The sequence below is a fragment of the Coffea arabica genome, chromosome 11e (assembly GCF_036785885.1).
Source record: "Coffea arabica cultivar ET-39 chromosome 11e, Coffea Arabica ET-39 HiFi, whole genome shotgun sequence".
Taxonomy (NCBI): Eukaryota; Viridiplantae; Streptophyta; class Magnoliopsida; order Gentianales; family Rubiaceae; genus Coffea; species Coffea arabica.
In genome coordinates this window covers 43,262,629-43,289,389 of record NC_092331.1, presented here as the reverse complement: position 1 = coordinate 43,289,389, position 26,761 = coordinate 43,262,629, and the positions used below count along the sequence as shown (strand labels likewise).

General features: G+C 32.6%; 1 long non-coding RNA gene across 4 annotated transcripts; it reads left to right on the top strand.

Annotated features, from left to right (window-relative positions):
- Positions 1-1,100: 1,100 nt before the first annotated feature.
- On the top strand, positions 1,101-9,721 carry LOC113717820 (uncharacterized). Of its 4 annotated transcripts, XR_011825014.1 has the most exons (8): positions 1,101-2,259; positions 2,357-2,468; positions 2,555-2,599; positions 3,575-3,682; positions 3,777-3,885; positions 5,994-8,122; positions 8,213-8,274; positions 9,414-9,721. It is a non-coding gene; the product is annotated as an uncharacterized lncRNA (long non-coding RNA). The 4 variants fall into 4 exon arrangements; XR_011825016.1 differs by lacking the exon at positions 3,777-3,885; XR_011825013.1 differs by having other exon boundaries at positions 2,357-3,682.
- Positions 9,722-26,761: the final 17,040 nt, after the last annotated feature.

Genomic DNA, 26,761 nt, shown 5'->3' with positions numbered 1-26,761 from the left:
AGTTTTAAAGTATTTGGTGAATATCATCCCATAAAATTAGGAATAGAATTTTTGGTGTTAAAAACACTTTTAGGAAAAGCTCAAATTTGGTACTTTTAGAGTAACTTTTGTGATTTAAAATATAAAACATCAAATTTAATCATCTTATCCTATATTATAAACCAAATAAGGAGATAAACACTTTTAAAAATTTTCAAATTACACATTATCCAACACAATAAGTACTTATTGAATTATATCTCCAAACAATATATTTAAAAGCACTTAAACAGTTGATAAGTACTTTTATTAAGCCACCGCAACCCCAAATGGGTCCTTAGCCACCCTTGAATTACATTTTTTCAAAACAAGTTATTTATTTTTTATTGTGATAATTATTTAACTTTCAAAAAATTAAACATATAATTTGATGATCCACGATAAATTGTCCCCCCAGGAAAAGAATCCTAGTTGTGTTATTGACATGATAATTTGTTTTGTCTCTGAAAACAAGTTTATTTAGTAACAAGGATCAAATCCATCAAAAAAAATTTTTGTCGCAACAATAACAAGTTAATCAGATTATTTGATTAACTTGAGAATGAATCACCAAGTGTCTTGAAAGTACTATCCTCTTGTTCCAAAATATTAGTAACAAGGATCAAATCCATCAGATTGATTAACTTAGAATAAATCATCAAATGTCTTGAAAGTACTATCCTCTTGGTCCAACATAAACATAATATGGATAACTTTCCTCCTTTATCCTTATAGTCAGTTCTTTGTCTGACAACTTGCTCTCTATTTCTTCATCTCTGTCATCCTTGTTAGGATCACCTGCCCCACATGAATAGCCCAGATTGGGCTACACAAGTTCGGTTTGATTTGGATTGTTGATTTTAAAATTGAAATAATTTAAAATGAACAATCTAAACTGGATGAGCATTCATTAACCATATAGACAAAGTGTGAAAGTCGGGGATCCACGTCGGCGTCGGCGTCTTCCACGTGGTGAGAGGTGATTGGCTTCCTGGTGACGTGGCATGATGTGATTGGTGGTAACTTTTGTTTCGTTGCATGTCAATTATTTTTTCCCTTGCCCTTTCCTTCCATTTGTTTGGTGCTGTTTTGTTTGCGAGCTTTTCACTGGAGGTCAGCAAACTGCTCCACCAGTTCTACCCACTCCGGACGTCCTTCTCTACCCACTCCAAACTGCTTCCTTGGTCAGATATTGGCCTTCTTTTCACTCCAAACTGACTCTGCGTTCAGCAGCCTTCTTTCTCTATCTTTCAAAACGTAGCAGCATCAATCAATGTCAAGAGCTCTTGAAGACCGGTTCCTATACAAAACTCCATTTTTTTCATGAGACCTAAAGGTCTCCCCTCAATTTCTGGTATTTGATTGTACTTGGGAGAGATTGTAATCTCAATTGGAGCATCCAGAGGAGTGGGTGCTTAGGATTTGATGGACGATGGGCTCGAGACAGAAAATGGCTAGTAATCTTCTTCCCGTTCCACTCCCGGTTCTCCCTCTTGTTCTTCTTCATCTTCCTCTCTCCCTCGAGTAGTTAGCGCTAATTTTTTCTGTTTTCTGACATTTTCCTGATATTTCTATTTCCTTCGCTAAAAGCAACAAATATTTTTTTCCCATCTCCTTCGTGTCCTTTTGTGAAACAATGAGAAAGGGGAAGGTCAATATTTCACCTCCACTATCTGATGTGAATTTCTAGAATGCAAATATGGTACTTTTCTTGCCCTTTCTTTCCATGATTAATGTCTCCATTTCATTTTTGTTTTATCATTGATTTTTTATTTTTAATTAGAAGAAAATATTTTAATATGGTCTATGATGATGAATAATTGATGATTAGTTAGCTTTTAGATATTTATTTACTTGGTGTTTTGTTGTTCCATTTTTCGTTCTTACCTTTCTTGGATTTTTTTGGAGCTGGGAGGAAAAATGGCCACCGTGAAAAACAACTGGTAAGGAAAAATATAAGTTTTGTTGTATCATTCTGATTTAATTTTTATAGAAGACCCTCTTGATCTCAAGAAATGTTTTATTGATCTTAAAAATTTTCAAGCTAGAGAAGACTCTGCTATTAGGTATTTTGATTTTTTTTTTCAAATTTCTGACCAAGTTGTGGATTTGGACTATTTTGTGATTATTGTGGTTGATTTTTTAAGTAGCATTTTTCAGGCAAGCTGAGTTGGAGGCTGAAAGATTTGGGATTGGTGTTACAGCTGAAGCTCAGAGCATTTTTCATGCTCTGTCCAAAATGTAAGTTTTTATGTTTCAAGTTTGGTGAAGTTTCAAGTTCCTGTTGCTGATATCGAGAATTTCCATCAAATAATAAGCTTGGTGATGTTGCCTTCAGCCCTGTTTACAAGGTCTTGTTTCGAATGAAACCATTTTGCATGATGGACATCTGGATTCTCGGTTGGGATGGTGGTGTCATATGAAGGTCCATAACCGATACCATGAATAAGGTATAATTTACAGTCAAGATCTGTTCGATTCTGATTATCATCATCAATTCCCTCTACACTGCTCCTAACATTTCCAACTTGTGTAGCTTCCCTATTGCATCCGCTTCACCTCTCTCTTTCTCATTGATGCTGTAAGTCCAAAAAGTTCAACCTTTTCTTCTTCCCAATCTGCTCACTGCATTTTTTCTGTAATTTAAATATAAAAATGAAATGTTACTGTTCTTTTTGCTCATTTGGGATTCATTTTAGATGAGCAACACTGAGATTTTGATATTTTGTCGAAATTCTATATACCAGACATTTGTCATTTCTGCTTTCTGATTTTGGCTTTTCACTCATCTTTAAGTGAGTAGAATTGAGTTTTGTCATCCCAAAACATAATTGTATGCAGGATTAGAGACTTTAGAGGCGAGGCTAACTGAGATGCGTATTTGAGGGGTCAACCTCATATTTTCGCAGAACTTTTTTTTTTTTGGTGTTGGGATCTGACATTTATAAGGATTGAAAATAGCGTTTAAAAATTTTAAGAATATGGTGCAATTTAAAAATCCTTGGGGAGTAAAATATGGAAAAATGTTTGTTAACCTACATGTGGTTGTCTGGCATTTACATGGAGCTTCCATTTATAAAATGCTCAATAGCTATTCTTTAATTTTGAATTGGTAAGACTATACCAAGCAGTTCTTTTCCCTGCCTTGAAATTTGGTCCATCATCACCCAAAACAATTGGCCTTGACTTCCCAGTGTTAAGCTCTAGTTTTTACATGTATCTATGTTTGTGCCTACACAATGTTGCCAAGAGTTTTTATGCTGTATAGCATTTTTGGGAGCTACTCTTTTGAGTTTTTTTTTTTTGTGAATAGATCTTTTTGTTTCTTACAATTGCTAGTATGGACAGTGGTGAATTTCTGAATCTGTATCCATTGCACTGGTGCAAAACTCTTTACCTGGTTGGTAAATTCAAATTTTCTAGATATTCAGTATCATACTCTGAATATGCCAATTAACTCCGTCTTTTAGATTTGAATGATACTTAAGATTGTCCTTTCTCTTGGCTTTTGCGCACAATTTAATGATCTTTGTGGTCTCATTAAACCATAACTTAGGTGAGGCATGCTCAAGGAATCCATAATGTGGAAGGAGATATGAACTATAAAGCATATGCGTCTCTAGAATATTTCGACGCACACCTTACTCCACTTGGCTAGCAACAGGTAGGAAACAACTGACTTCCTGTGATACATAGTTGAATCTCTTACCTCTATTTTGTTTTTCAATCTAGAATAAAGTCCTTTATGGTAACTATAGGGTATGACAATCTTTAGCTCCTGTATCAAGTTGATAATTTGCGCAAGCATGTACATACAAGTGGGCTTTTGAATAGGATTGAATTAGTTGTCACATCTCCATTGCTAAGGTACCAATTCTCTTAACTTTTTGTGTATTAACTACCATAAGCTATCATTTTTGGAAAGAATGACTCCTCAAACTCTAGAATTCTGGATTTTTGTAGTCAATGTTGAGTTTGCTTATCCAACTTCTTAAACATACATATTTTCATGTCTTGAACTACGTAAACTGAATTTCTTGTATGAAGAAAGAAACTCCGGCAGAATTAGGCTGCAGCTAGCTTCAAAACTTGATAGTAGCTCTAAATTATAGATCAATGACTGTTTCTTTGGTCCTTTCTTTTTTTGAGCATTGAGTTGTGGTCTGTCAATGCCATTCCCACATGGTTAGTGCTGTTAAGCCAAATGAGTAGCTCGAAAACTCGTTCGAGCTCAGCTTGATAAGGCTCAAGCTTGGCTCGTTAATTTCAGTTAACGAGTTGAGCTCGAGTTCGAAATATACTCATTTAGTTATCGAGCCGAGTAAGCTCGAATTCCCTTCTTTATCGAGTAGCTCGATTGAGCTCGATAAAGAAGGGCATTTTTCTCATTTTAGCAGTCAAAGAGTAGAAATTTGGACTATGGTTCGATACTTCAATTGCATCGTTTCATTCTTCTTCTCCCTTCTGCCTCTCCACCGCACTCCACAAATAGCAATGCCGCAACCCACAGAACCTCTGCCTCTCCGCCGCAACCCATAGCCAGCAATACTCCAACAAAGCAACATCCACCAAGTCACCCACAATCGTTGGCCTTCCTGTTTTCTACCATCAACTATCCCTGCTTTCCACCAAAATCAACTAGTCCACTAGCACCTTTGTTTTCTTCCATTAACAACCGGTCCATCACCACGGCCAAAACCAGTCACCTCCAGTTAATCTATGCTCTTTGGTCTCCACCAAAAATCACTGCAAGAAACCATTGACCAGTCCAATTTGACTGGTTTCTCTAATCCACCATGATTTTTAGTAAGTTTTGTCTCTTTTCGTAGGTAAATTATCCTAAGTTGTACTGCAAACTTGACTGAAATATTCCCAGGTCTAGAGTCTTTAGCTGCATGCATTACCGACATGAAGAAAAAAAGAGGAAGATAGCATCCTTGTTTTTGAGTTGCATGCTTGTCCTTCCAAATTTTCTTTGAGCTCAATTAAAGAGAGAGTTTGAAGCTGTGGCCTGCTTTCTAGTACCGTAGTCTGTGCAGCAGTCATTCATGAGCATTCTATGGTTACCATTCAGATAATGTGCACTATATTTTGTTAGGGATTCAATGATGAGGGTCCTTCCAAATGAATGTAGTCATACATAATTCACTGGAAAGGACTGCTGCTTTTTGCTTGTATCAAAAAAATAGTATTATCCCCTTCCAAGAGTTCATAACCTGCTATCAATATTGAACAACCAATATAGCGTTTGCTTATTCTTCATGTTATTACATGGCCTTATGGGAGGGAGGGAGTTGTCTCTTCTTCTTATGTCTTGTGTGGTGTACTAAAATTATCTCCCTTTGGTCTCCCCACTTCATCACGGCTATATATATACATATTATGAGTCTAGATTTTGACGAAAAGCAGACGCTGATGTCATCCAAGTACATGATGATATTAATGATGTTGGTTTTCCATCAACTGGAAAAGAGAAATAACTTATTCGTGGAATGAACATGAATTCTTTGAGTGACTTGTGATTAACGGATGTCTAAGAATCTTATCTGGTGTCCAAAAGGAAAAAAAGAGCGAAGTGAAACAGTCTGTTAAAGCCTGATTCCTAAGCTAACATCTAAGATTCTCGGATCTCTGCCCCTCTTCCTGTTTGTGTAATTTACAATCCCAACTCCATTCCTTATCTGTGTAACACAGTCCAACTTTCAACTTTTCTCCCTTTTGGCTTTCCTAGATGTTGACCACCCTGACTGAGTTTGATTCGGATTAACTTGAGCAAAGAACCAGTCTTTCTTATAGTCACTGATAGTAAATAAGTAATAGTTTTTGTTACCTAGCACTTTATCTGATAGTAGAAGTTTTTGTTAAATTTCAGTATGCACTGCATTAAGTGGTTGAGTTATTAAATATCATATGGGCTTGATTGCATATGTTCCTTATGGATGTGACTCAAGTATATTTTCTCTTTTAAATAATAGGTATGTACAGTCCTCTATTTCATTCACACCAAGGATCATCAACAAGTCCTATTATGAAGGTTGGAAATGAAGCTGTAGATCAAAAACTTGAGGTGGAGTCTAATACTGATGGGATGAGCAAAGAAGAGATGGACTTAGATAACTTAGAGCAACCGAATAAAGGAGCAGAAACAGGGGACAAAGGTCCTGTTGAAGGAGCAAATCCATTTGAAAAAAAGCAACGGAAAAAGAAGTCAACAATATAGGAGGATATGACAGTAGTAAAATAGCTTGGTGGAACATTGAAAGTGCAGTACAATCACTGCAAAGAACTATTTGCCAAAAGCCCATCTGGAGCTACTTCTCAACACAAGCGTCACCTCAAAAATTGTCTACAAAAGAAGGTGGCTATTGGGGAGGAAAATCAAAATAGGCAGCAAGTGTTATCCTTCACCGAAGGACATTCGGATGGTATAACTTCTATAACTAATTTTTCCTATAATCATGCTAAAGTATGAGAGTTAGCAGCTCATATGGTTCTTGTACATGAGTATCTTTTCTCTATGTTGGACCATATTGTTTTAAACAAGTTCATGAAAGCTGCATCTTCATTTTATAAAAAGATTAACCGGCAAACAGTAAAGGAAGATTGTGTGACTGCTTACATGCTTGAAAATAGAAGGTTGAGAAATATATTAAAAGATGCCAATAGGGTTAGTATAACCACAGATTTGTGGAAATTTGGTCAAAAAATTCAATACATGGTTGTGACAGGGCATTTTGTTGATAGTGATTAGGTGTTGCAAAAATGGGTTCTAAATTTTTGTAATGTCCCACCTCCTCACACAGGAGTAATTATTGCCGATGCTTTAAGTAAGTGTTTTCTTGAGTGGGGGATTGAGAATAAGATTTCTACTATAATTGTGGACAATGCTTCTTATAATGATGTATGCATTAGGAGACTTAAAGAGAATTTCTCTCTAAGAAAAAGGTTGAGCATTGGAGGAAAAATTTTTCATGTTAGATGTTGTGCCCATATACTTAATTTGCTTGTTCAAGATGGGCTTAATCAAATTGTTGATGTAATTGATGTTGTTCGAGAGGGGATTAAATATTTGAAAAATTCAGAGTCTCGTCTCAATGACTTTGCCAAAATAAAAAAAAACAACTTCAATTGCCTTCTAAAAAACTCAGTTTGGACTGCCCAACTAGGTGGAACAACACTTATTTGATGTTGGCTTCAGTTCTAGAGTTTAGGGATGTATTTCCCAGGTATGGGGACATTGATCCTGGGTTTCACTATGTCCCAAGTGAGTACGAGTGGATGAAAGTTGAAGAAGTATGTAAATTTTGGGTATTTTTTATGAGATCACCAATATTATTTCTGGATCCGATTACCAACGGCTAACTTTTTCTTGTAGAGTTGTATAGGATTAAAGAGCTATTAAATGAAAAGGCTGTCAATTTTTCTGATCATATTAGGTTTATGGCTGAGAGTATGGCACAAAAATTTGACAAGTATTGGGGTGAAAGCAATGTCTTGATGTCTTTGGGTGCTATTCTTGATCTGAGGTACAAAAGTTAATCATACTTTCCCAGTTATTTATGGAGAGAATGCAGCCCCTAGGTACATTGATGAGATTAGATACATTCTTTATGACCTCTATAATGAATATCTGGATGCTCACATCTCATCTCATAGCGAGGAACCACAAAGGGAAGCTGGAAAATGAAAACATGCAGAAATTACAAGTAAACCTACCCAAAGGGTTGCTAAAAAGCTTGGAGTTAATGTTCTAACTAGGAAAGAAAAATTTCAGATGATTGTTAGTGAAATTGACAAGGCTCTCCCTGAAAAATCAGATTTAGATGTCTATTTGTAAGAGGGCAGGTATGTTTGTGATGCAAATGCAAATCTTGATGTCTTGGGTTGGTGGAAAGGGGAAAGATGGAGGTTTCCTATATTGTCAAGATTGGCAAGTGATGTACTCGCTATTCCAGTTACAACCATGGCATTCGAATCTACTTTCAGTACTGGTGGTAGAATAATAGATGATAGGCGTGCTTCTATGTCTGTTGAAACTGTGCAAATGCTACTTTGTGGGAATGATTGGATCCGCAATCTTCATGGGTTAAAAAACAAGTCTCATGTAAGTAAAATATATCTTCTACTAGTTGTTTATTTTGGCAGCTCATTTTATCTTGTTAGGAGTTGTAACTTTCTTGTTTTCATTTTGTAGGAACCACTTGATGCTCCTAAATCATCTACAATTGAAGAAATTGATCTTTCGGACATTTGAAGGTTGTTTTCTGGAATATGTGATGTTGTTTCTTGTGATTTGTGAAGCTAGTATTGTGAAGCTGTACTTTTTCTTGTGATTTTTGAAGGGGTTGCTGTACTTTTTCTTGTGATTTCTGAAGTTGGACACTTTTTTAGCTATGTAGCAGTGTTTTACATAGTTATTTGGTTGTAGTTTGTGCGTTTATTTGGCTGGACAAAACCTGTTATGGTATATTGGCTCTTATGGATGTTGCCTCGTATGGAATTAACCTGTAATTTGTGTATTTGTTGACTTTTATTCCTAGAGTTTGCGTTGTATGGATGTTATGGTCTTATATGTTGTCTCGCATGAAATGTGGTTAGTGTTTGTGTATTCTTGAATGTGAATGGCATTGTATTGGCAACTTAGCAATTTTTGTTGATTTTGGATAGGGTGTGCCATTTGTAGTGCTCGATTTGCCTAACTCTAGCCAATTATTACCATCCGCAGCTAGATATTTCGTTTATTAGATTGAATTAGCCTAACTCCAGACAATGCAATCCTTCATGATATTAGGTTGGAGTTTGTGTATTTGTATTGAATGGAATTATGTTGGACTTCGTATTTGTTGAGTGCTGGACCAATTTTTGGATCTATTGAATGGAATTATGTTGGACTTTGTATTTGTTGATTGCTCGACAAATATTTCGAATTCGAGCCTCGAGCCTCGAGCTCGGACAGATATTTCGAGCTTCAGCTCGAGCCCGTTCGAACCTGGCTCGTTTGTGATAAACGAGTTGAGCTCGAACTCGAGTTCGAGTCACATTTCAATTTTTCGAGTCGAGTTCAAGCGCATATCATGGATCGTCCGCACGGTCGAGGGAGCTCGAGCCTGGCTGGAATTATTCATGAGTCAAGCTACGCGTTCAGATACTCGGCTCGACTAACAGCTCTACACATGGTTGAGTGCACATTTTCAAGTACATGGGATGACGTTTTATAGGGTAATTGCTGTCAATTGCTGTCAATGCCTGCTATCCCCTGATTCAAGGAGACTAAAGTTAACCGTTATACATTCAACTGAATAGTTGCTCCACAAGCTCTAACCTGATATGAAAAGGCATGCTTTGGCACCTTGACTTTATGCTTTTGGTTATGATGATTTATTCTAACACTACAGGACTATGCAAACTGCTGTTGGGGCATTTGGTGGTGATGGCTGTACAGACAGGACGGATATCCTGCCACTGATGTTGGCAAATGCAGGAAATAGTCGGCATGTTGCAATTTCAAGTCTTAATTGTCCTCCTATCATTGCATTAGAACTTTGTCGAGAGCATTTGGTAGGTCTTTTGAAGGTTAGGTGTGCACTTTTGATTTTAAATGTGAACATTCTTGTGGCTGTGGATAGCATTCTGATTTTCTTGGTTTCAAGTCGGGTGGAAAGGAACCTTTGATTTAATTACTAAGCTCAAATGCTTTATCCAGTTCGAGGGAATTATTTGGAACTCTTAATATTTCTTTTACAACTCAAATATTACGACTACTTCCACTTAAATCCAGTGAATTTTCCATTTTCCTTTTTTTTTTGTTTATGAAAGACTAGAGGGTATGTGGTAGAGGTGAATATCTTACTCCAGATTCATATTTTATTTGCATAATTTCTACATTCATATTGAAGCCTAAATTATTTTCATCTAATAATCTGGTTGCAGGGTGTTCGTCCATGCGATAAGAGGAGAAGCATCTAATAATCTTTTTCATATTTAATATTTGAATTTGAATAACTGGGCATTTATGGACAAGATTGAAAATTACACCGCGCATCCTCCTAGTTATACTCTTTGGCTGCACAAATCGCAAGAATCTATTATTGCCATATCACCCACTTCCATTAATGTCTTTCAATGACATACTAGACTTTTGGCTGTGCCTTATCACGGCTTTTTTTATTTATTGCGAATTGATACAAATATGAATAATTTAAATATAAAAATTAACAACAATTCTACATGTTCATTCATATTAACTTTAAAAATTAATGCATTCTAAATGTTTAATTATTTACTAATTTTAAAAATTTGTTTACATACTTTCACTATAATATGATAGTATATATCAAATAATGTACCCTATATAAAAAACTTGGTAGATATTCTTTTAGATAATTTAAATTTTTATAATGGCAATAAATCTAGAACTGTATATTCATATTTAATTAAGTAGAAAAGATCTAGCAATCCATTTTTGTCATCAATAAATATTCAGTTTTCAACAATATTGGTAAATCTGTCAATGTAATAGTTAATTCTCTTTTTTTACACTAAATTAAATCAAAATTAGGGGAAGAGATAATGAACGTTTTGCATACTAATCAATGATATGGTGGAAGAAGGAAATAACTTATGGAATATGTAAGATTTCAATAATTATGATTTGAAAAAGGTTTTACTATAGTTCTATACTAGTGTTAATACCCGTGCTATGCACGGTGCTTACGTTATTGAAATAAATTAAAAGATTATACCAACATAATTTGGAAAAATTAAAAAATTATACCAACATAATTAAAATTTAAGATTTGTTTAACAATAGTTCAAAGTATGACAAAACTTGTAGATCATTCAAGAATTGTGTTTTTGCGAAAGATGGATCTTAAAATAATAATAATAATTTATATTAGAAAATGAATAATATATTGACAGAAATAAATATAATTGCATGTTTTATTTGATTTCAAAATGAAATATTTACAAAAATTATGCATTAGATTTGATAATCTAGTGCAAAGGTGCGAAAATTTTTTATACCAGTCAACTTTTAGTATGAAAATTAATATAGGTGGTTTAATTAATTCTATTAAATTTCATAGAGTTCGTATTGCAAAAAAATGTTCAGCAAGACTTGTATTTTTTGGAAGTGAACTTGCTGAACCTTTTTAAAATATTTCATTGGGATCACTATGGTGTGAAAATCGTTTTGTGATCAGTTGTTTTTTTCTTTGTAATCTTATAGGTTTGGAATTAAGACGTCATTGAAATCAATGATGGAGCCAATGGGGGCTAATGGAGGCCATAGCCCTCTTCCCCAAGTTTTAAAAATTTTAATTCAAATTATGTAAATATTTGTATAAAATAAAGTTGGCCCTCCTATTTTTTTACAATTTTAGTTTATATTATGAGAATATATATATATATATATGTATATATGTGTGTGTGTATGAATTAATTACATTTGAATTAATTTTTTACTTTAAAAAGTTATTTATTTTTTACATCCCTTTATAATTAAAGTTAATAATTGATATTTTTTGATGTCATATATTTCAATAGATGAAAATTATTTTAAAATGAAATACTTACAAACATTATGCATTCGGTTTGATAATTTTGTAAAAAGATGCAAACATTTTTTACATCAATCAACTTTTAGTATGAAAATCAATATTGGTGGTTTAATTAACTCTGTTGAATTTTGTGGAGTTGATACTATAAAAAAAATGTTCAGTGAGACCTGTATTTTTTAGAAGTGAACTTGCTGAGCTTTTTAAAAATATTTCAGTAGAATTACCATAGTCTAAAATTCATTTTGTGATCAATTGTTTTCTCCTTTGTAATCTTGCAGGTTTGGAATTAAGATGCCATTGAAATCAATAATGGAACCAATGGGGGCTAATGGGGGCCATAGCTCCCCCTCCCCTAAGTTTTAAAAATTTTAATTCATATTGTGTAATTATTTGTGTAAAACAAAGTTAGTTCTCCTAATTTTTTACAATTTTAGTTTATATTATGAGAATATATATATGTATATATGTGTGTGTGTGTGTGTGTGTGTGAATTAACTACTTTTGAATTAATTTTTTCTTAAGAAGTTATTTATTTTTATATCCCTTTATAATTAAAATTAATATTTGATTTTTTATGTCATATATTTAAATAAATAAAAATTATTTTGAACATAATACATAAAAATAATTTCGTGATACTACAAAAAAGTATTTAGTGAGGCCTGTATTTCTTAGAAATGAACTTGCTGAACCTTCTTAAAATATTTGAGTGAGATCACCATAGTGTTAAATTCGTTTTGTGATTAGTTGTTTTCTCCTTTGTAATCTTGCAGGTTTGGAATTAAGATGTCATTGAAATCAATGATAGAACCAATAGGGGCAAATGGGGCCATACCTCACCTCTCTCCAAAGTTTTAAAATTTTAATTCATATTGTGTAAATATTTGTGTAAAACAAAATTAGCCCTCCTAATTTTTTATAATTTTAGTTTATATTATGAGAATATATATATATATGTGTGTGTGTGTGTGTGCGCGCGCGCGCGCGTGTGTGTGAATTAACTACCTTTGAATTAATTTTTTATTGAAAAGTTATTTATTTTTTACATCTCTTTATAATTAAAATTAAAATTTGATATTTTTATATATCATATATTTAAATAGGTGAAAATTATTTTAAACATAACACATAAAAATAATTATGTTAGGAAAAATTTTAGCCCCTCTAGAAAAAAAATCTTGGTTTCGTCACTGATTGAAATGCTTGTAAGTGAGATTTATCCATGGTAAAAGTATGATACATAATTTTTTTTCACTGTATTTAATTTATATGATGACAAATAAAATGGGTAAATTGGATTAATGATCACCAGTTTTGTGAATGATTATGAGAGTAAAATATATTATGACAATAAGATACGTTGAATTGTGAAAATTATAATTTAAACAGACTTCTTAATTTTAGATATTTGACTTTCGTAATTGCGAATTTCTTAAATTAATAGTTAGTTATTACTATCAGTGATATTGGAAGTTTCAGTAGTAAATGTGAGACGTGAATTACTATCAGTAATTTGCAGATATCATTTTACAGGGGTGGTTATTATCTGTTAGTTAAAATTTAGGAGTTTTAATTTTATGGGTTAGTAGGGAAGACGGGGGGTAAATGTGGGGAAAACGTGAGCATGATTATAGGAAGACATGGGGAAAACGTCTTCCTATTAATTATTATCTGTTAGTTAAAATTTAGGAGTTTTAATTTTATGGGTTAGTAGGGAAAACGTGAGCATGATTATAGGATTTGTAGGAGCGGTTATAAGATTAGTTAAGAGATAAACAGTTCTTGATTATAAAAATGTAAAATTCTATTAAAATGTGTTGACCTTGGTCCCTAGTTTTTGATGTTTACAAAATAATGGATAATACTAATATCTTTTCAAGAAATATTTTCAGTTGTGAAGTAAATCAGATTGAAAGATCAAGTGCAATTGAAAGGGACAAAGGCTGCTGAAAGCTGTCGGACGCTTGGATCGGACGTCCGATAATCATTGCGTAACTTCGGACGCTGAATATGTCTCCCCCGGACGTCCGATAGAAACAAGATGATTTCTCAAATCTCTTTGTTTGCTGTCGGACGCACAAAGAGCTTGCACCGGACGTCCGATAGAATTGAAAAAAATTTCTCAAACTCACTGCCTGCTGTCGGACGCAAAAAATAGGAGTACCGAACGTCCGATACTCCAACGACTAGTTGACTGTTCAGTTATTTTCTATCCATTGGAAGCATTAATGAATCACTTTCTTGGTCTCCTATAAATAGAGTATGGTCAGAATCTTTAAATAACTTTTGCACACTAAAGATACAAAAGATCTAGAATAGTTTTAGTGAGAAAATACTCTCCAAAGAAGATTTGTAGTCTTAGTGGTGTGAGATTCATTGTAAACTTTTCATTTGTGAGTGAATACTTCATGAGTGTAGCTCTGTGAGAGTTGTTCTGAGGGATAGTAAAACTTCTTAACTTGATCGAGTGGAGTTCGGGGCAAGGAGGAGGTGAACCTTCCTTTGTACACAAGAGTAATTGTAATTCATCAACTTGAAAAAGCTTGTTTGATTTAATCTACAAGCTCAGGAGGAGTTGGGTAGTTAATTGGTTTGCAATTCTTTCCTTTTTATTTACTTATTGTTACGTTTGTGATCTTTACATTGTATATCTCTTTCACTGGTTGTCTTCGATCCTTAAAAAATGTAAAAATGTAAAACATTTCTTAATTTTTTTCACTGTATTTAATTTATATGATGACAAATGAAATGGGTAAATTGGATTAATGATCATCAGTTTTGTGAATGATTATGAGATATGTGACTTTTGTAGTTGCGAATTTCTTAAATTAACAGTTTGTTATTACTATCAGTGATGTGGTTAGTTTCAATAGTAAATGTGAGACGTGAATTAGAATTTACAGAATCATTTTACAGGGGTGATTATTATCTATTAGTTAAAATTTAGGAGTTTTAATTTTATGAGTTAGTAGGGAAGATGTGGGGGGAATGTGGGGGAAACGTGAGCATGATTATAGGATTTGTAGGAGCGGTTATAGGATTAGTTAAGAGATAAACATTTCTTAATTATAAAAATGTAAAATTCTATTAAAATAGCATTCAGATTTTTGACAATTTTGGAAACTCCTTATCCAAAACTCCCTCTGCAATACATATAAACTAGTGTAAATACCCGTGCTACGCACAATGCTGACATTATTGAAAAAAATGAAAATAAAATGGTGAATAAAAAAAGGCTAAAAAATTGTACCAACCCAATTAAAATGTAATATCTGTCTAACAATAGTTTGAAATATAATAGAATGTGTATATCATTTAAAAACTGCCTTTTTTCGGAAGATAGATCTTGAAAAAATAATAGAAATTTATATTAGAAAATAAATGATATATGAATAAAAATGAATATAATTGAATATTGTTAAAATGAAATACTTACAAATATTATGCATTCGATTTGATAATCTTGCATGAAGGTGCGAACATTCTTCACACCAATCAACTTTTAGTATGAAAGTCAAAATTGGCGATTTAATTAATTTTGTTGAATTTTGTGGAGTGCGTACTATAAATAAAAATGCATGATCTTTGCATGAATTGATTCGTTGATTGAACAACCTATTACCATTTTCCTAAGAATTAAGTACGAAATTCAAAATTAGTGTATTTTTTTACATAGTTTATAAACAGCATTATAAAAAATAAATATTTATCAAGAAATTCTACATTTCCTTGTAATTCTCTGAGATAAGAAGCATCACAATCAAATACGAATCGTGCATGTCTGTCTTGTAGATTAAGATGCATGTTACTACTGGAATATTTGATTTGTATGTTAACATTATACCTGTTTGACGAATAAAATGTTATATACAATACAAAAAAATATGTTGAAATTAAAAGTACATGAAATTAATTACCTAACAACAGTGTCGACCACGTCATTACAATGCAGACCAAAGTGACAAAGAATCAGATAATGACAATCTTTTTGTAATAAGAAACATTAACTCTTTTGGCCTAAAAGTACGGAAATTGTCATCATGACAATATCAAATACCATACATAGTTATCGAACTCCAAGAATCTAAACTAAGTCGCAAACAATCTGAAAATGTAAATTTTCTATCGTAAGAAATTTCTCATATCAAATTCCATCATTTGTGTATCTGGACGGAATTTAGTTCTATCAAAAGTCAAATACCAATATTTGTGCCATAGGGAAAAAAATGACATAAAAACAGTGATGAACATCTATTGCTCTAACCATAAAATAAATTTTTATGCTTACTATTTCGTAATAAGTTGTTATTGAATCATGAGAAAATGAATCTCAAATGATGACCTATTGCCTAATATTTCACTTCTATTTAAAGACGAAAGACAATAATAGCAATAATCCATCGAAAATATTACATTATTGGGAATAATATATAAAAAACAATGAAAATGCAAATGTTTAAAGAATAAACAGTACCAGAATCTCTAATTTGATGCGAACGACGTTTTAATTGGTGTAGTTGGGATTTTGTCCTTCGAATTTGATGTGAGATTTCTCTTTCGTCAATGCAAAGTTGCTGAAACTTTTTGAACTGCTGTGTGGAATCGTTGCGGTGTACGTTTCGTTTTCTAAACAAATGGTTCCTTCTTTGTAATCTTGCGAGTCTGAAATTTAGCTGTCGTTGAAATGCTTATAGGCAGGCATGTTTCATAGTGAAATTAGGTTAAGGGCTAAGATGGATACCATAAAAAAGTTGACAGAGATAATAAGTTCTTGGAAAAAACACAAGAAAGTTCTCTTAATTGGAGTGAGCACACAAGAAAGTTGAATGAGGATGCTATGTTTTACAGGACTTTTAATTGGAGTGGAATTCTTAAATTGGAGGACTCTTAATTGGAGTGGGAAAGTGGGGGAAAATGTAGGGAAAACGTGAGCATGATTATAAGATTTTTAGGAATAGTTATAGGATTAGTTAAGAGATAAATATTTCTTAAATTGGAGGACTCTTAATTGGAGTGGAAAACGTGGAGAAAATGTGGGGAAAATGTGAGCATGATTATAAGATTTGTAGTATAGTCAATAACTTAATAGTATACTCAAATCACCGATGAGATAAAAGTTTGCCTAAATAAGCTTTACAGTGTCCTAATTCCTTGCAAAAAAAGGCGCTAAATATCCTGATTGGCATAACAAGTTTCGGCAACGTGCTAGTGGCATCTAGTTCTAATTTTTTTGGGGTCAAAATCTAGTTCTAATTGGTTCTGCTGTTTCTCGATCATGTTGTATGCTTTCGAATTCTACTTAGCGTGTAATAATTGATAATGGCTTATTCTATTCTTTCATGGTATTGGACCGGTGAAAACCACACTAGAAGTGTGGTAAATTTACTATAAACTCCTAATATTATCTCCCCTAATTTTTGTATACTTTTTAAAAAATTTAAACTTTTGTCAACAATAGGCTGGTTACGCAAAAAAAAAAAAAAGGGACTGGTCACACATTTCATTCTTTGCTCTAAAGAACTCAATTTAGCAAATTTCTTAGAATAATGGTGGAAAAAATCATAACAATGGAGGAACCTGGGTTTGTTTCTTTTTTTTTTTTTGGGATCTGAAACAACCCTATTCATTTTTAAAAAATAAATAAATTGGCCATCTTATGCTCATTAAGAAAGGGAAAATTTTTTGGTCACCGTACATGGATGTCCGGTCATCCTAAAGGGAAAAAAAACAATTGTTCCGTTCTTGCAATTTTTTTAGGGTTAAATATAGTAAGTCCCTTAACTTTACATTTAGTTGCACTTTACCCCCTCAACTTTACATTTAGTTGCACATTTGTGATTTTTTTGAAACGTGATTGTAATTTGCAAAGTTCATTTGCAGGGGTGGTTATAGGATTAGTTTAGTGATAAATATTTCTTAATTATAAAAATATAAAATTATATTAAAATAGCATACAAATGAGCATTTGTCTTTAATTAAGGAGTAAAAAGGATTTAAAGTATAAATAACAAATTATAAAAGGTTTATGAAGTAGATAGTGGAAAATTTTTAATTTTTAAATTTTAAATTTGACTGGAGATAGAGTTGGTTATAACCCACTACTTTTTATGTATTAAAATAAATAAAAAAATCTAAAAAAAAAAAATAATAAGTTTGGAAACTATTGAGAGGCTCTCTCCTAAAAACCCACTCTGCAATACATATAGATATAGATACTAATTTGATAGAAAGCAGATATCGTTAAGATTAAATTAGTTATTTTTTAAAGTTAGAAATAATTTTTAAACATATAATATAATCCAAATAGGATTTAATATGGGTATAAAACCCAAGTGACCCACAATCTGTGATTTCATATACATATATATAGAGAGAGAGAGAGAGAAAGAGAGATTTGATTTGATTTGATTTGGATTGTTGATTTTAAAATTGAAATAATTTAAAATGAACAATCCAAACTAGACAAGCATTCATTGTACTCAAGGTTTTAAAACCCATACCATTCATTGAACTGGAAAAATCATCGAGTCACGGGTCACTTATTCAACCATTGGACTAACCGTTTTTTGACCCATAATGTCATAAATAAAAAATAAATTATATATTACTACTTTTGTCATATCTGCAATTTGCAAGCCCCACAAACTAAAAGAAAAGCAAAGATACAAAGCAAAAGCAAAGAAAAAAAAAAGAACTATGATTATATCAATATGACAAGTTTGAAACCAACGAAACAAGAATCTTACTTTAGAAAATTAGCAAATTACAAAGTAAAACAAAAAAAAAATCATAGATTAGGAAATCAAACCTACGCATATGATTTAGGCACAAAATTGAACTTTAATGGAGGAATTTGAGAGATTAATGGTGAGATGATGAAGAGAGAGATGATTAGGAATAAAAGAAATTGAAGAAAATTAGGTAAAATATTAGAAATAAAAGAAAGGAAGAAAATTAGAGTCTTGGGTCTTGATTCGAGTCGAGTATAAGCTATGGCTATCTAATTAGTTTCTAGTTTACTTTTTTTTTTCTTTTTGTCCTCTTTTTTCTTTTTCTTTTTTTTTAAATTTGGACCAATTGAATGAACCAAACTGGTTTAGAAAAAACCATTTCGATTTGATGGTTCACCGATTGGACCAGCCGGATCAATTGATTTTCACTAAATAAAGTGATTTTTTTAGTCCCACTGGATTTGAAGCATAATCCGGCTTGGACAGCTATCCGATTGACGGTTCAATCTGTTCGATCGGACGATTTGGGCTAGATTTTAAAACTTTGATTATACTCTTTGGCTGCACAAATGGCAAGAATCTATACTTGCCATATCACCAACTTCCATTAATATTAATATCCCTCAATGACATATTCGAGAAAAATATGCTTTTTTCGTAATATGGATCGAAAAGTTACTTAAAAAATGAGAAATTGAATTATTTAATGGATTAATCTTTCCTACATTACACTGTCAGCGTTGGATGGATGACAACTATGCAAATTTTGAATTTGAAATTCAACTTTTGCACACATTTTATGTATCTAACGGTGATAGTGTATACACTATCAGTGTATAGAAGATTTAGGTTTCAAAACTAAATCTTCAATGATAATACAAAAAGATTTCCAAATGTCATGCTTATCATCTCCATAGTAATCGTAAACCTATCCTTCTTGATAATTTCAAACTTTCCCTTTCAATCAATTTCTGTAGTTAATATGTTGAATAATTTTAAGGACAAACTTTTTATACATTATCAATATATAGTTTTTTACATTACCATGTTTAGATCATATCAAATAATATGAATTTAAATTTGAAATTTAAATCATATACATGTGGCATTCATCTAAAACTGCTAGTGTAAAAAAATTAATACTCTTTCCATGTATAAAAAGTTAATCCTAATTGTAAATGCTTGAAACTTCCTTATTAATTTCAGTGCTTGATTCATTCTTGTAGTATTGGTATTTTTGTCCTTCTAACTAATTCATGTAGTGATAGTTAGTTCTATCTTGTCATTTTTTTGGTATTTATATCTTGAAATATATCAATGTTTCAACTCTTATTACTATCCATACATCTATACTATATACTATTCACCAACCCATGCCTTCTAATAGTATGACGCGTGTTATTTCCTAAGAATTTTGGATTATTTTACTATTTAATCAATCCAATTAATGTATCTAATCGTTATCAGTTTGTTTAGTTCAAATGTTTAAATCACTATATTTGAGGCAGAAAAATGTTTTGTTAAACTAACTTATCAAAAAGCATGTCTAAATAAATATTTTACTTTAATATTTCGTTTAGGTAGAAAAAATTTAGTGAAACTAACTTAGCAATACACCTTTCTAAGTAAAATTTACTACTTTGAGGTTTTCCTTAGTTGCAAATGACAAATAGCATATACATACTTTGACATGTGTTATTTCTCAAGGATTTTGAATTATTTTATTCTTTAATTAATTCAATTAACGGTATCTAATAGTTATTAGTTTGTCTAGTTCAAATGTTTAAATCCCAATACTTTAGACAGGAAAATGTTTTGTTATACTAACTTATCAAAAAACCTATCTAACATTTTTCCTTTAGGCAAAAAAAGTTTAGTTTAACTAACTTATCAATAAGCCTCCTTAAGTAAAATTTTCTACTTAAATGTTTCCCTTAGATGGAAACGATAAAGGATTTGTAGACACCAAATTTTTAATTTATTTTTATTTATTTTTATTTTTTACTTTCATTAATTAAATGTTAATTATTATTCATTTTTAGTCTCTTAGTTTTTATTTTAAGACATTTTTAGTATTTAAATTTCAAAAAAAGAAAATTTCCACAAAAAGTTGTTTTAATCATTTTGGATTCAATTTGAAAAATATATATAATTTTGTTTCTTTACTTAAATTAATTTTTGAAAGAAAAATACAAAAAATAATAATAAGGAAAAATGTTTGAATAGGTGTAAGCTTGCATGTGGGACAAGTGTCCCTTTGTGTCTTTGACAACACAACACCTAGAAGGTGAGATGTTGGGACACTTGGTTGGTTTATGTAATTTTGGGGGAACAAAAATCAAAAAGAAAAAGGGGTTACGGCTAGGTTTTGAAGGGAGATATTTTGGAAAAAAAAACAGAGAGCCTCTTCTGAGAGCAAGGGGAAAAGAAAAGGAAAAACAGAGCAAAAGAGGGGCGGCGGACAAGGACGGATGGGCAAGAAAAACTGAGGGAATCCAGGAAAGGGCCACGAATGAGAGAAAAAGGGGAACAAAAGGAAGGGAAAGGGCTTAAGCTAAAACAGAGTGGCAAAAGGAAATTCGATGGAAGAAATTGGAGCAGTTGCCGCCGCTAGAATCCACCGCCACCACCGCAAATTGCTATTACCGCCTGAGAAATCCTCACCAAGGAAGCACTATAAGTCATTTTTTTTTCTTCGAATTTCAGTCTGCCTTTCAAGCACAAATGCTGAAAATTCCAACCCCAAGCACGTCTTTTGTGAATCTGTTGTTGCAATTTCTTGTCGATTGTCTGCAATTCGAGCACACACAATCTATGTGTTTGATTTTGACTGAAATCTTTGTTTTCTAAACAATTTTGGGTCCGATTGTAGTCTCAATGGAGCAAAGGATTGATGAAATTTTTAATTCCCTTAACCTGTTTGATGAAATGCCTGATTGAAAGTCCTAATTGAAAGATGATTTGTTTGCATTTTTACATATGAAGAAACCGGATAAGTCAGCGAGCTCGTCTTCTTGCATTTGAGAAATTTGGTGTATTGGTGTCTTGCACTTGTTCTGTTTTTCGTTCCCTTATGCTTCCCTTTGTATGAATCCGAATTAACGTTTGTGAATTTCGTTGTCTGATGGGGAATGGCTAGAGTTAAAACTGTTTTTTGGTATTGCCTGATAAGAAGACGAAAATGGCCGTACTGATGCTTAAACCGTTTGGAGAAGATGATCATTTGACTAGGTTTATAATTTTAGCCCCTCCATCCTCTCTTTCTTCGTAATTTAACCCCCAAAGTTTTTAGGACTTCATAATTTGACCCCAAGACTTTTATAAAGGCTTTCAATTGGGTCCCTGCTAAAATTTGCAAATTGGTCCTTGAGCTTTATCTTTCCTTCTAGTTTAGCCCCAAAAGTTCTGGAAATAGTGACTTGGCCCTAAAAACTTTTTGATATTTTTGATTTGGTCCTTGACAGCTTTAATTTCGCAACTTCATTGCTTGTTTGCTTCAATTAGCCATCATATTTTGTTTAAACTGCATTTAATTCATATTTTTAAGGGCTTTATGACCAATTGAGCTTGTGTTTGCATATTTTCTTTAGTTTTCTCAATTAAAGTGATGCCTTGATCCTTTCTTTGTTTTTGAAGGGTAAATAAGTAATTTCGTCTCATTATGGCCTCAACTCAAGGGAGGTACACTCTATCCCTTATTTTGACTTTAATTGATCCTATGTGCCCTTATGTGATTTTATGTGCTTAATTGCATGCTTTTTGAATGTTTTCATTTTATTTATTTATTTATTCGCTTTATTTGTTTTAATTTTGTATATTTATTTTAGTTCAATTTTAATTATTTGAAATGCATTTAAATGCCGAGTTGTAATAGTTAGGGGTTTATTTATTTATTTATTTTTATTCCTTTCCGCTTTTAGATTGTAGTTAGGATCCCCCAAATGTAATAATTAGGGTTTTATTTGCTTTATTTGCCTTGTATGCTTTACATGCTTATGTTTTATGTGTTACCGCTTTCTTAGGGCCTTACATCTAGATATCATGCCTACGTGCTATGTGTTTATGTGATATTATATATTTATATGCTTTTATTAGGGTTTTACATGATTTATCTGATTGTAACAACTGCATGTCGTCACCACGCTAGTCCAACACTAGTTGTGGTCCCCTTTCTCGAATCCACACTAGTCCAATACTAGTTGTGGCTCTTTGTTCTGATTCTCTCACCAGTCCAACGCTAGTGAGAATTTATAGATATGGGTTAGTCCAACGCCAGACCCTTAGAGACCACCTCACTAGATCATGTTTACATTGCATGTCGTGCATTTTTTCCATTTTTAGGATCCTTATCATTTTTTCATATAATATTTCCTCTAATAAAATATCCCTTGCCCCTATGTGTGTATAACATTTAGATTTACATCTCATTTAGGAAATTGGGGGTAGATTAGTGCATTTGCTTGATTAGAGTAGGAAATAACCCCTCAAATATGGGATATGGACGAGTTTGACTCTCTAGTCTTAGCACGCTCATATTCCCTCTGTTAAAGGAAAAATTGAGTCACGAACATTGGTCCCCCATACCCGACATGATGCATTCCTTTAGAACATGTATAGTTGCATCATTATGATTACTTTTATTATTTTCCTTTTCTTTCTTTAGAGTCTCATATTTTTGCATTATTCGTGACCTCTTCAAATAATACCTATTGGGCATCACAATTAATGTGATTGGCACAAATTAAATTTTGAAAAGATATTTTGACCCATTCGATACCCTCTTAGGTCTAGGGTTTCCATTCATATAGTACGTCCAAATGTGATAAATTCTTAGATTACAATAAGAAAATTTGTGACAAAATCACGCAACTAGTTTTGGCTAGGTTGAAAGGGTGCCTTGGATTTTACCCTTGCTTTCCCTTTCTTCAAATGTGACTCCCGAACATGTTTTTTTTATTTTCGTATACTTGGAGTCGTTTAAAAAGGATTTTATACTTTTTCTTTTAAATTTCATTTTTAGGTGATTTGGTACACCTTAACTCTATACCAAGTGGTGACTCTGATTTTTTATTCAAAAACCTTTTTTAAACTATAATTTGAGCCCAAATCGTCGCATTACAAGTCCCATTTAGGCCCATTTTCTTTTAAATCAAAAATTCATTTTCCAATCAAAAATTGAATTAAAATTCAATTTTTTAAACCATTTATTTTTATTTTTTCAAAAATGGGGTGTGACACCAGGTGATTCCACTGGAGACTTAGAGAGTCCAAGCGTATTGATTTTGTCAAACTTTTTCTTCTTTTAAACTTCTTATATATCACATTTGGAGGTTTAGGGTTGCATTTTTCCTTTTTTAGGGTTTCTGCATCTACCACGCGCATAATCACTCCTCGCACACTGTGTATGTAATGAATGGATGATTCATTTATTTACTTTTACTTGTATCGTGCTTGCATCTTAGGGGGGGGGGAGTTACACTCATTAGGGCTTCAACTCAAAGGAGGCACACTCTATCCCTTATTTTGACTTTAATTGATCCTATGTGCCCTTATATGCTTAATTGCATGCCTTTTGAATGTTTTCATTTTACTTATTTATTTATTCGCTTTATTTGTTTTAATTTTGTATATTTATTTTAGTTCAATTTTGATTATTTGAAATGCATTTAAATGCCGAGTTGTAATAGTTAGGGTTTATTTATTTATTTATTTTTATTCCTTTCCCTTTTTAGATTGTAGTTAGGATCCCCCAAATGTAATAATTAGGGTTTTATTTGCATTATTTACCTTGTATGCTTTACATGCTTATGTGTTATGTGTTACCGCTTTTTTAAGGTCTTGCATCTAGATATCATGCCTATGTGCTATGTGTTTATGTGATATTATGTATTTATATGCTTTTATTAGGGATTTACATGATTTATCTGATTGTAACAACTACATGTCGTCACCACACTAGTCCAACGCTAGTTGTGGCCTCCTTTCTCGAATCCACACTAGTCCAATGCTAGTTGTGGCTCTTTGTTCTGATTTTCTCACTAGTCCAACGCTAATGAGAATTTATAGATATGGACTAGCGTAACGCTAGACCCTTAGAGACCCCCACGCTAGATCATGTTTACATTGCATGTCATGCATTTTTTTTCCTTTTTAGGATCCTTATCATTTTTCATATAATATTTCCTCCAATAAAATATCCCTTGCCCCTATGTGTGTATAACATTTGGATTTACATCTAATTTAGGAAATTAGGGGAAGATTAGTGCATTTGCCTAATTAGAGTAGGAAATAACCCCTCAAATATGGGATATGAACGACTTTGGCACTCTAGTTTTAGCACGCTCATATTCCCTCTGTTAAAGGGAAAATTGAGTCACGAACATTAGTCCCCCATACCCGACATGATGCATTCCTTTAGAATATGTATATTTGCATCATTATGATTACTTTTATTATTTTCCTTTTCTTTCTTTAGAGTCTCATATTTTTGCATTATTCGTGACCTCTTCAAATAATACTTATTGGGCATCACAATTAATGTGATTGACACCAATTAAACTTTAAAAAGATATTTTGACCCCTTTGATACCCTCTTAGGGTTAGGATTTGTATTCATATGCTAGGTCCAAATGTGATAAATTCTTAAGTTACAATAATAAAATTTTTGACAAAATCATGCAACAAGTTTTGGCTAGGTTGAAAGGGTGCCTTGGATTTTACCTTTCTTCAAATGTGATTGTCGAACACGTTTTTTTCATTTTCGTAGATTTGGAGTCGTTTAAAAAGGATTTTTTACCTTTTCTTTTAAAATTCATTTTTTGGTGACTTGATACACCTTAACTCTATACCAAGTGGCGACTCTGATTTTTTATTCAAAAATTCTTTTTAAACTATAATTTGGGCCCAAATCGTCGCATTACAAGTCCCATTTAGGCCCATTTTCTTTTAAATCAAAAATTCATTTTCCAATCAAAAATTGAATTAAAATTCACTTTTTTAAACCATTTATTTTTATTTTTTAAAAATGGGGGGCGACAGCTGGCGACTTCACTGGAGACTTAGAGAGTCCGAGCGTATTGATTTAATCAAACTTTTTCTTCTTTAAATTTCTTATATATCACATTTGGAGGTTTAAGGTTGCATTTTTCCTTTTTTGGGGTTTTTGCATCTACCACGCGCGTAATCACTCCTCGCACACTGTGTATGTAATGAATGGATGATTTATTTATTTACTTTTACTTGTATCGCACTTGCATCTTAGGGGGGGGGGAAGAGTTACACTCATTAGGGTCTCAACTCAAGGGAGGTACACTCTATCCCTTATTTTGACTTTAATTGATCCTATGTGCCCTTATGTGATTTTATGTGCTTAATTGCATGCCTTTAGAGTGTTTTCATTTTATTTATTTATTTATTTATTCGCTTTATTTATTTTAATTTTGTATATTTATTTTAGTTCAATTTTGATTATTTGAAATGCATTTAAATGCCGAGGTGTAATAGTTAGGGGATTATTTATTTATTTATTTATTTTTATTCCTTTCCCCCTTTAGATTGTAGTTAGGATCCCTCAAATGTAATAATTAGGGTTTTATTTGCTTTATTTGTCTTGTATGCTTTACATGCTTATGTGTTATGTGTTACCACTTTCTTAGGGCCTTGCATCTAGATATCATATCTATATGCTATGTGTTTATGTGATATTATGTATTTATATGCTTTTATTAGGGCTTTACATGATTTATCTGATTGTAACAACTGCATGTTGTCACCACATTAGTCCAACGCTAGTTGTGGCCCCCTTTCTCGAATCCACACTAGCCCAATACTAGTTGTGGCTCTTTGTTCTGATTTTCTCACTAGTCCAGCGCTAATGAGAATTTATAGATATGGGCTAGCGTAACGTTAGACTCTTAGAGACCCCCTCGCTAGATCATGCTTACATTGCATGTCATGCATTTTTTTCATTTTTAGGATCCTTATCATTTTTTCATATAATATTTCCTCTAATAAAATATCCCTTGCCCATATGTGTGTATAACATTTGGATTTACATCTCATTTAGGAAATTAGGGATTGATTAGTGCATTTGCCTGATTAGAGTAGGAAATAACTCCTCAAATATGGGATATGGATGACTTTGGCACTCTAGTCTTAGCACGCTCATATTCCCTCTGTTAAAGGGAAAATTTAGTCACGAACATTAGTCCCCCATACCCGACATGATGCATTCTTTTAGAACATGTATATTTGCATCATTATGATTACTTTTATTATTTTCCTTTTCTTTCTTTAGAGTCTCATATTTTTGCATTATTTGTGACCTCTTCAAATAATACTTATTGGGCATCACAATTAATGTGATTGGCACCAATTAAACTTTGAAGCGATATTTTGACCCCTTCGATACCCTCTTAGGGCTAGGGTTTGCATTCATATAGTACGTCCAAA